The sequence below is a fragment of the Pristiophorus japonicus genome, unplaced genomic scaffold, assembly GCF_044704955.1.
Source record: "Pristiophorus japonicus isolate sPriJap1 unplaced genomic scaffold, sPriJap1.hap1 HAP1_SCAFFOLD_278, whole genome shotgun sequence".
NCBI lineage: Eukaryota > Metazoa > Chordata > Chondrichthyes > Pristiophoridae > Pristiophorus > Pristiophorus japonicus.
In genome coordinates, this window is record NW_027252538.1 from 416589 (window position 1) to 430932 (window position 14344).

General features: G+C 45.7%; 1 protein-coding gene and 1 long non-coding RNA gene across 9 annotated transcripts in view; one reads left to right on the plus strand and one right to left on the minus strand.

The window, feature by feature from the left end:
- The window catches only part of LOC139247648 (uncharacterized), a 497861-nt gene that overhangs the window by 313741 nt on the left and 169776 nt on the right, over positions 1-14344 (plus strand). The window lies entirely within an intron of this gene.
- Positions 1-14344, minus strand: part of LOC139247638 (zinc finger protein 229-like) — a 401943-nt gene that overhangs the window by 3500 nt on the left and 384099 nt on the right. The window contains exon 1 of one of the 8 annotated variants that reach the window (XM_070871719.1): positions 1054-1302. The exons of the other annotated variants lie outside the window; for them this stretch is intronic. The gene's annotated coding sequence lies outside the window, so the exon portion shown is untranslated. Of the gene's footprint in view, positions 1-1053; positions 1303-14344 lie in introns of those variants that run through there. 8 annotated transcript variants of the gene reach the window in all.

Sequence of the window (14344 nt, forward strand, 5' to 3'; positions counted from 1 at the left end):
AAAAGTGGACTGGGAAAATAGATTGAAGTGTAGGACAGTTAAAGTGTAGGGCCAAATTACAGCAAAATTCTAAAGGGGCAAAGTGTGTTAAAAACACAAGCCTGAAGGCTCTGTGCCTCAATGCGAGGAGTATTCAGAATAAGGTGGACGAATTAACTACACAGATAGCTGTTAACCGATATGATGTAATTGGCATCACGGAGACATGGCTCCAGGGTGACCAAGGCTGGGAACTCACCATCCAGGGGTATTCAACATTCAGGAAGGACAGACAGAATGGAAAAGGAGGTGGGGTGGCGTTGCTGGTTAAAGAGGAAATTAACGCAATAGTAAGGAAGGACATTAGCTTGGATGATGTGGAATCAGTATGGATGGAGCTACGGAATACCAAAGAGCAGACAACGCTAGTGGGAGTTATGTACAGACCACCAAACAGTAGTAGTGAGGTTGGGGGCAGCATCAAATAAGAAATTAGGGATATTGATTGGGCTAACCAAACTGGTAGCAATGCGGTGGAGGAGGATTTCCTTGTGTATTAGAGATCGTTTTCGAGACCAATATGTTGAGGAACCAACTAGAGGGCTGGCCATCCTAGACTGGGTGATGTGTAATGAGAGAGGACTAATTAGCAATCTTGTTGTACGAGGCCCCTTGGGGAAGAGTGAACATAATATGGTAGAATTCTTTATTAAGATGGAGAGTGAAACATAATTAAGGTGAAGATAGGCACATTTTTGAGCAATAAGGGAGTAAAGGGTTATGGGGAGCGGGCGGGGAATTGGAACCTAATCCATTATCGGATCAGCAATGATCTTATTGAATGGGGAGCAGGCTCAAGGGGCCAAGTGGCCTACACCTGCCCCAATTTCTTATGTTCTCGAGAATTTCCCCTCCACTTCCAGTTTTCACCATCGATTCTGGCTGGGTTCAGTTCCACACTCACTGGTTCCCCTCCCCTGAAGGTGCTGACTCTGGCTGGGTTCAGTTCCAGACACTGACATCATTCACATTGTTCCTGCACCAACATGGCCGCGCATGCGCTTTGCTACTCACTGAATATAGAGGGCAGACCGTTGAAACTGACTTCCTACACCAAAATGTCCGCCGTTAGCCTGGGCCTGTGGCCTGGAGAAAGCCCCGAAGCTGCACCCGCCGATATTCCGGTTATTATTTCGGGCTTGCGGTGGGCACCGGTTGTTTATGAAGCCTCCCCGGCTCCCCGCTGGTTCATTACTCCGCTCCGTACCGATTGAAGAGGACACTTCTGAGGAGCCTCCCAAAAACGTGCTGCCTCCACCATTACCCGCACCACGCATGCTCCAATGCCCCGCCCCCTAGGACCCGCGCCTGCGCACTGAGCTCCTGTAGTCTGGGTGCGGCACATTCTTCCCCGCGGGGCATGCTGGGTACATAAGACCATGAGAAATTGGAGCAGGAGTGGGCCACCCGGACCCCCAGGCCTGCTCCCCATTCAATAAGATCATGGCTGATCTGATCATAGAGTCAGCTCCACTTCCTGTCTTTGGCCGGGGACTCCCGGGTGTCGGTGGGGATGTTGCGCTTTTTCAGGGAGGCTTTGGGGGTGTCCTTGTGGCGTTTCCTCTGCCCACCTTTGGCTCGCTTGCCGTGAAGGAGTTCCAGCTAGAGCGCTTGCTTTGGGAGTCTCGTGTCGGGCATGCGAACAATGTGGCCTGCCCAGCGGAGCTGATCCAGTGTGGTCAGTGCTTCAGTGCTGGGGACGTTGGTCTGGTCGTGGACCCCAACGTTGGTGCGTCTGTCCTCCCAGGGGATTTGCACATAAATCTACGTGCCAAACAGCTGTGCTTTGGAGTGGGACTTGAACCCTCAACCTTCTGACTCAGAGGCGAGGGGTGAGCAAGACCCGGTACAGGGCCGGATGCGGGCAATGGTGGCTTGGAGATTGCATGAGGTGGAGCTCGGCAAGAGGTTAGATGAAAGAGTTGGTGCTTCCAGGTGACAAAAAAACCCCAGCTGATTATAAGAGGCTGCAATTGACAGTTATGTTGGAAATAGCAGCTGGAGCAAGGTGGAAATGGATCTTAATGGTGGAAAGTGCTCCTGAAAACGACTGCAGAGTAAGACCATTTCACACCACACACTGGAGTTAAAAGCCCATCAAATTAATTCTGACCGCATTACAGGTCTGCAATAATCCTTAACATCAATCCATCGGCATGACTAATTTGTCGCCAGGGTAACATTGTAACAAGACTTTCAAGTGGGCTTTTTACCTCAATAAAATGCACTGACTTGCTAACAAGCGGAGGCCGAGCTGCCTCACACATTTGTGGCTTTACCATTTCAGCAAATCTCCCCCCCACCCCCGAGACTGCCAGCATGTTATCATCATCATAGGCAGTCCCTTGAAATCGAGGAAGACTTGCTTCCACTTCAAAAGTGAGTCCTTAGGTGGCTGTACAGTCCAATATGGAAATTACAGTCTCTGTCACAGGTGATTTCAAACAGTGGTTGGAGGAAAGGGTGGGTGGGGCGTCTGGTTTGCCGCATGCTCCATCCACTGCCTGCGCTTGAGTTCTGCACGCTCTTGGCGACGAGACTCGAGGTGCTCAGCACATTAATTATGTGAGGCACAACGGCGAGATTTAAAACGGTCCGAACAAAAGCGAGTGTCACAGCTCAAAATAAAACTACAGAATCATAGAAATTTATTGCACAGCAGGAGGCCATTCTTTTTCCCTTAGTGTCAGCCATGGCTCAGTGGGTACCACTCTCGCCTCTGAGTCAGGAGGTTGTGGGTTCAAGTCTTGCTCCAGGGACTTGAGCACAAAAATCAAGGCTGACACCCCAGTGTAGTACTGATGGAGTGCTGCACTGTCGGAGGTGCCATCTTTCAGATGAGATATTAAACTGAGGCCCAGTCTGCTCTCTCAGATGGGCATAGAAGATCCCATGGCACTATTTCAAAGAAAAGCAGGGGAGTTATCCCCGGTATCCTGGCCAATATTTACCCTCAATCAACATAACAAAAAAACACAGATTATCTGGTCATTATCACATTGCTGTTTGTGAGAGCTTGCTGTGCGCAAATTGGCTGCCGCGTTTCCCACATTACCAGAGTTGACTACACTTCAAAAAAGTACTTCATTGGCTGTAAAGCGCTTTGAGACGTCCAGAGGTCCTGAAAGGCGCTATATAAATGCAAGTCTTTCTTTCTCTGCCTCGTTGAGTTACGGTTATGGGAGCACTGGGCCCCTCTGCAGTATTCCCCCTACCCCTCCACCAAATGATTAATCTTCCACTGTCGGCTCCATCAGCGGGGTAGAAATCCGTCTTGGGCGGCACCTCTAAACCAGCGGCATCACGTGGGCTATCCGTTGTAAGCCCCGCCCGATATTCAGTTCCACTGCAGTCGCTTTTTACCCCAGTGATTCTCAGACTGTGTCCGAACTCTACTTTCCCCTCACCTGATTTCCATGCACAACAGGAGTCTCTACAGGGCAATCAGGCAGCAGCAAATGTGTCCCACATGCCCCCTTCCGCCCTCCTCCCCGTTGAGCGTGGAGATCACCAAGTTCAGCAATGTTCAGGTATTATAGAACTGAAAAGTAGGGAAGTTATGCTAATCTTGTATCGAAACTTGGTTACCCCCACACTTGGAAGCACTGCGTACAATTCTGGTTGCTGAATTATAAAAAGGATATAGAGGCACAAAAAAGATTTACAAGGAGGATACCAGAACTTTGAGGTGAGACCCATCAGGAACCAGGGGGTCACAGTCTAAGAATAAGGGGTAAGCCATTTAGGACCGAGATGAGGAGAAACTTCTTCACCCAGTGAGTGGTGAACCTGTGGAATTCTCTACCACAGAAAGTTGTTGAGGCCAATTCACTAAATATATTCAAAAAGGAGTTCGATGAAGTCCTTACTACTAGGGGGATCAAGGGGTATGGCGAGAAAGCAGGAATGGGGTATTGAAGTTGCATGTTCAGCCATGAACTCATTGAATGGCGGTGCAGGCTCGAAGGGCTGAATGGCCTACTCCTGCACCTATTTTCTATGTTTCTATGTTTCTATGTTTCCCTGCCCGCTCCCCAGAGCCCTTTACTCCCTTATCGCTCAAAAATTTGTCCATCTCCGCCTTAAATATATTCAATGAACCAGCCTCCACTGCTCTCTAGGGCAGAGAATTCCACAGATTTACAACCCTCTGAGAAAAGAAATTACTCCTCATCTCAGTTTTAAATGGGCTGAGGAGAAAGGCTACATTTGTGAATAGAACAGAATTTACTGTGATTTCATTGGGCACTGTACCATGTTCATTCTGGCAGCTCTTGTTCGTTTCTGATGAACTTAATAACCCCTATACCTGAGCTGGAATTTAAAACCCTGTCTAAATATTGAATAAATTATCTGTGTTTCAAACACAGTATTTCGAATATTTGATTGCTCCGTGATCACAGGAGACCAATTGATGTTCAATTTTAGTGCTTTTTCTTAATCTAACTTATATCACTTCTCACCTAGTTTGCCTTCTATCATATCAACCTCCAGACTTGTTCTGTTTGAGGTCCTACAAGACGAATTTGTGGAGCTAGGAGCTAAATTAAAAAGTAGGACCTCAAAGGTAGTAATCTCAGGATTGCTATCAATGCCACGTGCTAGTCAGAGTAGGAAGTGCAGGATAGCTCAGATGAATACATGGCTTGAGCAGTGGTGCAGAAGGGAGGGATTCAAATTCCTGGGATATTGGAACCAGTTCTGGGGGAGGTGGGACCAGTACAATTGATCTGCACATGGGAGGGACCGGAACCAATGTCCTAGGGGGAGTGTTTGCTAGTGCTGTTGGGGAGGGGTAAGACGAATATGGCAGGGGGATGGGAACCTATGCAGGGAGACAGAGGGAAGTAGAATGGGGGCAGAAGCAAACCCATTGTAAATGTCAACAATTGTAATTAAGTGCTGTTCACAGTGCAGTGTCATTTATTTAGAATTTTGTACATCAACAACAATACCAGGAATCAGTGAGTGTAGACGAATGGAGTAGAATGCAGAAGTAGAAAGAAGAAAAGTAAAAGTGAGGGCAGAGAAACCCAAGACAAAAAGCAAAAAGGGCCACATTACAGCAAAATTTTAAAGGGGCAAAGTGTGTTAAATAGGCAAACCTGAAGGCTCTGTGCCTCAATGCAAGGAGTATTCGTAATAAGCAGGAGGAATTAACTGCACAGATAGCTGTTAACGGATATGATGTAATTAGCATCACAGAGACATGGCTCCAGGGTGACCAAAGCTGGGAACTCAACATCCAGGGGTATTCAACATTCAGGAAGGATAGACAGAATGGAAAAGGAGGTGGGGTGGTTTTGCTGGTTAAAGAGGAAATTAGCGCAATAGTAAGGAAGGACATTAGCTTGGATGATGTGGAATCAGTATGGGTGGAGCTACGGAATACCAAAGGGCAGAAAACCCTAGTGGGAATTATGTACAAACCACCAAACAATAGCAGTGAGCTTGGGGACAGCATCAAATAAGAAATTAGGGATGCGTGCAATAAAGATACAGCAGTTATCATGGGCGACTTTAATCTGCATATTGATTGGGCTAACCAAACTGGTAGCAATGCGGTGGAGGAGGATTTCCTGGAGTCTTTTACGGATGGTTTTCTAGACCAATATGTCGAGGAACCAACTAGAGGGCTGTCCATCCTAGACTGGATGATGTGTAATAACAAAGGACTAATTAGCACTCTTATTTGCGAGGCCTTTTGAGGAAGAGTGACCATAATATGGTAGAATTCTTTATTAAGATGGAGAGTGACACAGTTAATTCAGAGACTAGGGTCCTGAACTTAGGAAAGGTAACTTCGATGGTATGAGACATGAATTGGCGAGAAGAGACTGGTGAATGAGACTTAAAGGGTTGATGGTGGCTTGGCAATGGCAAACATTTAAAGATCACATGGATGAACTTCAACAATTGTACATCCCTGTCTGGAGTAAAAATAAAACGGGGAAGATGGGTCAACTGTGGCTAACAAGGTAAATTAAATATAGTGTTCAATCCAAGGAAGAGGCATATAAACTGGTCAGATAAAGCAGCAAATGTGAGGACTGGGAGAATTTTATAATTCAGCAGAGGAGAACAAAGGGTTTAATTAGGAGGCGGAAAATAAAGTTTGAGAGGAAGCTTGCTGGGAACATAAAAACTGGCTGCAAAAGCTTCTATAGATATGTGAAGAGAAAAAGATTAGTGAAGACAAACGTAGGTCCCTTGCAGTCAGATTCAGGTGAATTTATAATGGGGAACAAAGAAATGGCGGACCATAGAAACATAGAAAATAGGTGCAGGAGCAGGCCATTCAGCCCTTCTAGCCTGCACCGCCATTCAATGAGTTCATGGCTGAACATGAAACTTCAGTACCCCCTTCCTGCTTTCTCGCCATAACCCTTGATCCCCCGAGTAGTAAGGACTTCATCTAACTCCCTTTTGAATATATTTAGTGAATTGGCCTCAACTACTTTCTGTGGTAGAGAATTCCACAGGTTCACCACTCTCTGGGTGAAGAAGTTTCTCCTCATCTCGGTCCTAAATGGCTTACCCCTTATCCTCAGACTGTGACCCCTGGTTCTGGACTTCTCCAACATTGGGAACATTCTTTCTGCATCTAACCTGTCTAAACCCGTCAGAATTTTAAACGTTTCTATGAGGTCCCCTCTCATTCTTCTGAACTCCAGTGAATACAAGCCCAATTGATCCAATCTTTCTTGATAGGTCAGTCCCGCCATCCCGGGAATCAGTCTGGTGAACCTTCGCTGCACTCCCTCAATAGCAAGAATGTCCTTCCTCAAGTTAGGAGACCAAAACTGTACACAATACTCCAGGTGTGGCCTCACCAAGGCCCTGTACAACTGTAGCAACACCTCCCTGCCCCTGTATTCAAATCCCCTCGCTATGAAGGCCAACATGCCAACAGTTCAACAAATACTTTGGTTCTGTCTTCACGAAGAAAGACACCAATAACCTTCCGGAAGTACGAGTGGACCGAGGGTATAGTGAGAAGGAGGAGCTGAAGGAAATCCTTATTAGGCGGGAAATTGTGTTAGGGAAATTGATGGGATTGAAGGCCGATAAATTCCCGGGGCCTGATCGTCTGCATCCCAGAGTACTTAAGGAAGTGGCCCTAGAAATAGTGGCTGCATTGGTGATCATTTTCCAACAGTCTATCGACTCTGGATCAGTTCATATTGGCTGGAGGGTTGCTAATGTAACGCCACTTTTTTAAAAAAGGAGGGAGAGAGAAAACGGGTAATTATAGACCAGTTAGCCTGACATCAGTAGTGGGAAAAATGTTGGAATCAATTATTAAAGATGAAATAACAGCGCATTTGGAAAGCAGTGACAGGATCAGTTCAAGTCAGCATGGATTTATGAAAGGGAAATCATGCTTGACAAATCTTCTAGAATTTTTTCAGGATCGTGGATGCGGTGTATTTGGACTTTCAAAAGGCTTTTGACAAGGTCCCACACAAGAGATTGGTTTGCAAAATCAAAGCACCTGGTATTGGGGGTAATGTACTGATGTGGATAGAGAACTTGTTGGCAGACAAGAAGGAGAGAGTTGGGATAAACGGGTCCTTTTCAGAATGACAGGCAGTGACTAGTGGAGTGGTTCAGTGCTGGGACCCCAGCTATTTACAATATACATTAATGATTTATATGAAGGAATTGAGTGTACTATCTCCAAGTTTGCAGATGACACTAAGCTGGGTGGCGGTGTGAGCTGTGAGGAGGACGTTAAGAGGCTGCAGGGTGACTTGGACAGGTTAGGTGAGTGGGCAAACTCATTGCAGATGCAGTATAATGTGGATAAATGTGAGCTTATCCACTTTGGTGGAAAAAATATGAAGGCAGAATATTATCTAAATGGCGGCAGATTAGGAAAGGGGAGGTACAACGAGACTTGGGTATCATGATACATCAGCCATTGAAAGTTGGCGTGCAGGTACAGCAGATGGTGAAGAAGGCAAATGGTATGTGGGCGTTCATATCTAGCGGATTTGAGTACAGGAGCAGGGAGGTCTTACTGCAGTTGTACAGGGCCTTAGTGAGGCCTCACCTGGAATATTGTGTTCAGTTTTGGTTCCTAATCTGAGGAAGGACGTTCTTGCTATTGAGGGAATGCAGCGAAGGTTCACCAGACTGATTCCCGGGATGGCAGGACTGACATATGAGGAGAGACTGGATCGACTGGGCCTTTATTCACTGGAGTTTAGAAGAAATTAAAAACCAATGTGTATAAGGTGGCCAAGGTTAGTGGGAAACTAGAAGATTGGGAAATTTTTAAACAACAGCAAAGAATGACTAAGAAAGCAATAAAGAAAGGAAAGATAGATTACGAAGGTAAACTTGCGCAAAACATAAAAACAGATAGTAAAAGCTTTTACAGATATATAAAATGGAAGAGAGTGACTAAAGTAAATGTTGGTCCCTTAGAAGATGAGAAGGGGGATTTAATAATGGGAAATGTGGAGATGGCTGAGAACTTAAACAATTATTTTGCTTCGGTCATCACAGTGGAAGACACAAAAACCATGCCAAAAATTGCTGGTCACAGGAATGTGGGAAGGGAGGACCTTGAGACAATCACTGTCGCTAGGGAGGTAGTGCTGGACAGGCTAATGGGACTCAAGGTAGACAAGTCCCCTGGTCCTGATGAAATGCTTCCCAGGGTATTAAAAGAGATGGCAGAAGTTATAGCAGATGCATTCGTTATAATCTACCAAAACTCTCTGGAGTCTGGGGTGGTACCAGCGGATTGGAAAGCAGCTAATGTAACGCCTCTGTTTAAAAAAGGGGGCAGACAAAAGGCTGGTTAGTTTAACATTTGTAGTGGGGAAAATGCTTGAAGCTATCATTAAGGAAGAAACAGCAGGACATCTAGATAGGAATAGTGCAATCAAGCAGACGCAACATGGATTCATGAAGGAGAAATCATGTTTAACTAATTTACTGGAATTCTTTGAGGATATAATGAGCATGGTGGATAGAGGTGTACCGATGGATGTGGTATATTTAGATTTCCAAAAGGTATTCGATAAGGTGCCACACAAAAGGTTACTGCTGAAGATAAAGGTACGTGGAATCAGAGGAAATGCATTAGCATGGATAGAGAATTGGCTGGCTAACAGAAAACAGAGAGTCGGGATAAATGGGTCCTTTTCGGGTTGGAAATCAGTGGTTAGTGGTGTGCCACAGGGATCGGTGCTGGGACCACAACTGTTTACAATATACATAATTGACCTGGAAGAGGGGACGGAATGTAGTGTAATAAAATTTGCAGATGACACAAAGATTAGTGGGAAAGCTGGTTGTGTGGAGGACACAGAGAGGCTGCAAAGAGATTTAGATAGGTTAAGCGAATGGGCTAAGGTTTGGCAGATGGAATACAATGTCGGAAAATGTGAGGTCATCCACCTTGGGGAAAAAAACCGTAAAAGCGAATATTATTTGAATGGGTAGAAATTACAACATGCTGCGGTGCAGAGGGACCTGGAGGTCCTTGTGCATGAACTCTTTTGGGGGAAACGAAAACATTAAATCGTGGCCCCCCGATCTGGGGGACGCAACAAACATTTACAAGGCCGTTTTTTTTTGGTTTTTTGTATTTTTTTTGTTTGTTTTTTTTTAAAGTTTTTTTTTGGGCACTAAAATCATATTTTTTTCTCCAAGTGCCCCCTATAAAAGGGGAGGGGGACACTAAAAACACCGGCAATTAAAACAAATTAAACTTTAAAATATAAAATCAAATAAAAATTTGGTTGCCGGGCGTGATGATGCACTCCAGTCCCTCCAGTGCCCACCTCTCGTGGAAGGCCGCGAGCGTACCGGTGGACACCGCGTGCTCCATCTCCAAGGACACCCTGGACCGGATGTAAGAGCGGAAGAGAGGCAGGCAGTCAGGTTGAACGACCCCCTCGACCGCCCGCTGCCTGGACCGGCTGATGGCACACTTGGCCGTGCTCAGGAGCAGTCCTACGAGGAGGCCCTCGGACCTACCCGCTCCCCTCCGCACAGGGTGCCCAAAGATCAGGAGTGTGGGACTGAAGTGCAGCCAGAATTTCAGGAGCAGCCCCTTTAAATAATAAAACAGGGGCAATAATAAAACAGGGGCTCCTTGTGCATGAATCCCAAAAAAAAGTTAGTTTGCAGGTGCAGCAGGTAATCAGGAAGGCGAATGGAATGTTGGCCTTCATTGTGAGAGGGATGGAGTACAAAAGCAGGGAGGTCCTGCTGCAACTGTACAGGGTATTGGTGAGGCCGCACCTGGAGTACTGCGTGCAGTTTTGGTCACCTTACTTAAGGAAGGATATACTAGCATTTGAGGGGGTACAGAGATGATTCACTCGGCTGATTCCGGAGAGGAGGGGGTTACCTTATGATGATAGATTGAGTAGAGTGGGTCTTTACTCGTTGGAGTTCAGAAGGATGAGGGGTGATTTTATAGAAACATTTAAAAATAATGAAAGGGATAGACAAGATAGAGGCAGAGAGGTTGTTTCCACTGGTAGGGGAGACTAGAACTAGGGGGGCACAGCCTCAAAATACGAGAGAGCCAATTTAAAACTGAGTTGAGAAGGAATTTCTTCTCCCAGAGGGTTGTGAATCTGTGGGATTCCCTGCCCAAGGAAGCAGTTGAGGCTAGTTCATTGAATGTATTCAAATCACAGATAGATAGATTTTTAACCAATAAGGGAATTAAGGGTTATGGGGAGCGGGCGGGTAAGTGGAGCTGAGTCCACGGCCAGATCAGCCATGATCTTTTTGAATCGCGGAGCAGGCTCGAGGGGCTAGATGGCCTACTCCTGTTCCTAATTCTTATGTTCTTATGTACGCTCGTTTGAGACACTACTTCCTCACCCTCAATCTGTATTACAAATTCAACCATATTGTGATCACTCATTCCGAAAGGATCTTTTACTTGGAGATCGTTTATTATTCCTGTCTCATTACACAGGAGCACATCCAAGATAGCTTGCTCCCTTGTAGGTTCTGTAACATACTGTTCTAAGAAACAATCCCGTATGCATTCTATGAATTCCTCCTCAAGGCTACCCTGTGCGATTTGATTTGACCAATCGATATGTAGGTTAAAATCCCCCATGATTACTGCCATTCCTTTTTCACATGCCTCGATTATTCCCTTGATTATTGTCCGCCCCACCGTGAAGTTATTATTTGGGGGCCTATAAACTTTTCCCCCTTATTATCTCTAATCTCCACCCACAATGATTCAACATTTTGTTCATTAGAGCCAATATCGTCTCTCACAACTGCCCTGATATTATCCTTTATTAACAGAGCTACCCCACCTCCTTTCCCTTCTTGTCTATCTTTCCAAATCGTCAGATACCCCTGTATGTTTAATTCTCAGTCTTGGCCACCCTGCAACCACTCTATCTAATCTGTCTGGATCCCTCATGATTTTGAACACCTCTATCAATTCTGCTCTCAACCTTCTCTGCTCAAAGAAGAACAACCCCAGCTTCTCCAGTCTATCCATGTAACTGAAGTCCCTCATCTCATGAATCATTCTTGTAAATCTTTTCTGCACCCTCTCTAAGGCCTTCACATCATAATGTGCGGTGACCAGAATTGGACACACTGCTCCAGTTGAGGCTGAACCAGTGTTTTACAAAGGTTCATCATAACCTCCTTGCTTTTGTCTGCCCAGGATCCTGTAAGTTTTTTAACTGCTTTCTCAACCTTTTCTGCCACCTTCAGCGATTTGTGCGCGTAAACCCACAGTTCTCACTGTTCATGCACCCCCTTTAGGATTGTACCCTTTAGTTTATATTGCCTCTCCTCATTTATTTATTCATGCTTCTCTAATTTTATTTCTTAACTCAAATTCACGGCCTTAATTTATTACTTCCTCTGCGCCCGTCAACTTAATCTGGCAGCATAATGTTGGCGAGTGTTAATTGATTGCCCTGGGAACCAACAGGAAGAGAGCTCAGAGATCGGTGGTGTTATGCTCATAATAAAGTAATTCAACTGAGTACTGTAGACAATGAGTAAGTGTGACCTTAGCTCCTTTATTCAGACTCCAGAGTGTTGGTACAGTGTGGGAGGCCAACATATATACAGTGCTCCAAAGGGATGCTGGGATCCAACAGGTAAGCCCTCTGGTGGCAGTATTATACAGGTTGCCTGGGGTTGCATACATGACATCACTCCCTCCCAAAGTCAATAGTACTCTTATTTACAGGGTGAGACGATTTGGGGTTTTTCGCTCCCTTGTCGATAGACTCGGTAGAAATGCGGGTGTGAGTGAGTTGGTTGGTTCTTCGCTGGGCTGCTGGACAGCTGGACAGCTGGCCTTGCTGGGCTGCTGGGGATGGTGAGTTCAGTTTCGTGGTCAACCGTGATGTCGGTTGCCACTTGTGTGTATGTTGGAGGGTCGAAGTTGGAGTCCTCATCGGGTTGCTCGTGGCTGTTTGTGAATCACAGTTTGATTTGATCCAAAGCCTTTTTGAATATTAGTCCATTGGCAAGTTTGACCTGAAACACCCTAATCTCTTCTTTGGCTATGACAGTGCCAGCAAGCCATTTGGGACCATATCCATAACTGAGTACAAATACAGGGTCATTGATTCAATATCATGTGACAAGTTTGCGCGATCATGGTACATGTTTTATTGATGCCACCTGTCCTCGATGTGATCATGGAGATCAGGGTGGACAAGAGAGAGCCTTGTTTTGAGCGCCCTTTTCATGAGCAGCTCGGCTGGAGGAACCCCGGTGAGCGAGTGGGGTCTGGTGCAGTAGCTGAGCAGGACTCGGGTGAGGCGGGTTTGCAGGGAACCTTCCAACACGCATTTCAAGCTTTGCTTGATGGTCTGGACTGCACATTCTGCCTGACCATTGAATGTGGGCTTGAACGGGGCAGATGTGAAGTGCTTGATCCTATTGCGGGTCATGAATTCCTTGAATTCAGCACTGATGAAGTATGGCCCATTGTCACTGACAAGGACATCGGGCAGGCCATGTGTGGCAAACATGGCTCGTAGGTTTTCGATGTGGCAGTGGGAACATGCTTACAGACATTATTACACATTCAATCCATTTTGAATAAGCATCCACAACAACCAAAAACAGGAATGGGCCGCAAAGTCAACGTGGATCCTCGACCACGGTTTGGAGTGCCATGATCACAAACTTAGCGGTGCCTCTCTGGGTGTATTACTCAGTTGAGAGCAACTGTTGCATTGGCGCATGCACAACTCTAAGTCTACCTTGATGCCGGGCCACCACACATGGGATCTGGCTATAGCTTTCATCATTATTATCCCTGGATGGGTACTGTGTAGGTCGCGTATGAACGTTTCCCTGACAGGGGGATGGGAACCTATGCACAGAGACAGAGGGAAATAAAATGGGGGCAGAAGCAAAAGATAGAAAGAAGAATAGTAAAAGTGGAGGGCAGAGAAACCCAAGGCAAAAATCAAAAAGGGCCATATTACAGCAAAATTCTAAAGGGGCAAAGAGTGTTAAAAAGACAAGCCTGAAGGCTCTGTGCCTCAATACGAGGAGTATTCGTAATAAGGTGGATGAATTAACTGCGCAGGCAGCTATTAAAGATTATGATATAATTGGGATTACGGAGACATAGCTCCAGGGTGACCGAGGCAGGGAACTCAACATCCAGGGGTATTCAACATTCAGGAAGGATAGACAGAAAGGAAAAGGAGGTGGGGTAGCGTTGTTGGTTAAAGAGCAAATTAATGCAACAGTCAGAAAGGACATTAGCTTGGATGATGTGGAATCTGTATGGGTAGAGCTGCAGAATATCAAAGGGCAGAAAACGCTAGTGGGAGTTGTGTACAGACCACCAAACAATAGTAATGAGGTTCGGAATGGCATCAAGCAAGAAATTAGCGATAGAGCAGTTATCATGGGCGACTTTAATCTACATCTAGATTGGGTTAACCAAGGTGGTAGCAATGCGGTGGAGCAGGATTTCCTGGAGTGTATGAGGGATGGCTTTCTAGTTCAATATGTCGAGGAACCAACTGGAGAGTTGGCCATACTAGACTGGGTGTTGTGTAATGAGAGAGGATTAATTAGCAATCTAGTTGTGCGAGGCCCCCTGGGGAAGAGTGACCATAATATGGTAGAATTCTTTATTAAGATGGAGAGTGACAGGGTTAATTCAGTGACTAGTGTCCCGAACTTAAGGAAAGGTAACTTCAATGGTATGAGACGTGAATCGGCTAGGATAGACTGGCAAATAATACTTAAAGGGTTGACAGTGGATAGGCAATGGCAGACATTTATAGATTACATGGATGAATTTCAACAATTG